This window comes from Mustela nigripes, chromosome 2 (genome assembly GCF_022355385.1).
Source record: "Mustela nigripes isolate SB6536 chromosome 2, MUSNIG.SB6536, whole genome shotgun sequence".
Classification (NCBI taxonomy): Eukaryota; Metazoa; Chordata; class Mammalia; order Carnivora; family Mustelidae; genus Mustela; species Mustela nigripes.
Window position 1 is genome coordinate 82,905,593 of NC_081558.1, and position 2,508 is coordinate 82,908,100.

The window sequence follows — 2,508 nt, forward strand, 5'->3', positions numbered from 1 at the left end:
GGCCCGGCACACACAGATCTCGCGCAGAAACCTACCGCTGTTAGCCAGCCCCTCCCCTTGCATCCGGGCAGTAGCCTGGCCTCCGAGCGTTCAGGTGGCTACAGACCTGCAGAGGAAGATCCAGGCAGTTACCGCAGTGAGCCCCTATGGATTCCGCAAGCATCAGTTCTTCCTCATCAGCTGGAACTGAGAAGGTGATCCTGGCTTCCGCAGGGACGTGCAGTCATTTTCACCATCTGGGATAACCTCATTCCTGGTGGGATCCAGGTCTTCAGGGACTCTTGTGTCTGCGGAGCATTTTCTATGGAAGGCCCACATCCAGTGGCCACAGGTGTGAAGTCCTACATGGGCTGTGGCCACAAAGCCCCTGGCTGTCACTATGGAGCTGTCAGTTGTGAAGGATGCAAAATGTATTCACAAGGGGCATATGGAAAAATTTGACCTACAGCTGTCAGAGCAACTAAGACTGCATCGTCAATAAGCACCACCAGAACAGCTGTCAGTCTTGTTAACTGAAAAAAATGATTAGAAATGGGTATGGAAATGTAATCTACACAGTGTGAACAGAAGCCCTTTGGCCAGGGTGGTGGGGGGTGGGGGGGGAGCTGCAGAGAAGAAGCCTTTTGATGTGCAATGCGAGAAACCAAGCAATTGTGCCACCTCAACTAAGAAACAGATCTTCTTAATCCAGGACGCTCATGAACACCCAGGAGCCTTTGATATGTGGGAGTGGTATGGTTCTCCTGATGATGTATTCTAAACCTGAGACAAGCCAGGGGGTACTGGACATACTGACAAATGTAGTAGCCTCCCCTGCCCACCTAAATGCATCCCTTAACAATGGTAATGCTTCAGAAGTACTGTGGGAGAACCAGTCTGCAAAGTAAGATTCCTAGAGCTTAGCAAAAGCACCTGATACCGTAGATGGCTTCATGTCTCCATGCCTGGCAGATGAGACAGACACTAGTGGAGGAGGCAGCACCCATGTCATCATTGGAGACCAGTCCCCACCTGTCACTGAAGTCAAAGACACGCTCCTTTTAGACACATCACATCTAGATTCATGATGCCCAGCCCCATTCCAGAATACCTCAATATGAACTACATCTGCAAGTCTATATCCTGCTTGCTTTTTCCTCCCCATCATGAGCCCAGGTCAATCCAGCAGTTCAGACACTTGGTCAGGAATGCAACACCAGCCTCATGCTGCCCTGCTAAAATAAGCTCTTCACCCTTGGCCTGACCCAGTGTGCCCAGGTGGTGAGTCTCTCTTGCATCCTGGCAGCTACCACCAACCATCTGCAGAAAAGCATCCAGGAAGATAAACTTGCTGGTCATTAAACTAGTCATGGAGCACATCAGGAAGCATCAGAACTTCTGTTATCAGTATGGTAGAACTGGATATAGGCAGCTAGGAGTATGCATCCCTTAAAGCTATAGTTCTCTTTAGTCTTGAGGATCCAGATTTGACCAGTACAAACCAGAGCGAAAAAATCCAAAAAAAAAAAAAACCTGAGATGGACTTCTAAGACTATGTTGAGAAACCCTACTCAGAAGACATCTTCTGAATGGTCCAGATTCTCATCTGTCTGCTAGCACTTAGGCTAATGAGCTCCAAAATAATAGAACTTAATTTTTTTCACCTTATTTACTTATTTATTTACTTAATTTATTTATTGGTCTTATTGTCAATGTTATGATAGCATAGTTCCCTTTATCCTCGAGATGGAGATGACAGAGTACAACAGCCAGATCACCAGAGCCAATCTCTGGTGGACACCACAAACCTGCTGAGGAGCAAAAGAATCTTCCCAGGACCATTCAGATACAAAGACAATGAAATAGTGGTACTTTGATAGGTACAAATATTCCCAGTGTGTTAGCCATGTCTTACCTAGTTTCTTTTTTTTTTTCTTTCTAAATTTTATTTATTTATTTATTTTTATTTGAGAGAGAGAGAGAGAACATGAGAAAGAGGAGGGTCAGAGGGAGAGACAGACTCCCTGCCAAGCAGGGAGCTTGCCCTGATGCGGGACTCGATCCTGGGATTCCAGGATCATGACCTGAGCCAAAGGCAGTGACCTAACCAACTGAGCCGCTCAGGCGCCCTGGTACCTCGTTTTTTCTTACTTGTTAATCCCAGACAATAGCAACCAAAAGACTAAAAAATCCTTTCCTGCCCTAAGAAATGTTTCAAGGCCTTTTGATGACACAGTAGATTTTGGAAAAATCCTTTAAATTAATTTGTATTTAGAGATTCTCAAAGGGCAAAAAAAAAAAAAATCAAATTTTTATAATATCATTCTCGGATTGAGCCCCAAGGGAGGCTCACTGCTCAGCCAGGAGTCTGCTTCTCCCTCTGCCTCTCTCTCTGACTGGTGTTTTTTTCTTGCTTTCTCTCTGTGTCAAATAAATGGATAAAATATTTAAGGAAGGAAGGAAGGAAGGAAGAAACTTAAGATAGACATTTACAAATAATTCATCATTAACATTCCATTTAATGCTTAG

The 2,508-nt window shown here is 44.9% G+C and overlaps 1 pseudogene; it reads left to right on the plus strand.

Annotated features, from left to right (window-relative positions):
• Positions 1-345: 345 nt before the first annotated feature.
• Positions 346-1,794, plus strand: LOC132010485 (nuclear receptor subfamily 2 group C member 2-like; annotated as a pseudogene).
• The last annotated feature ends 714 nt before the right edge of the window (positions 1,795-2,508 follow it).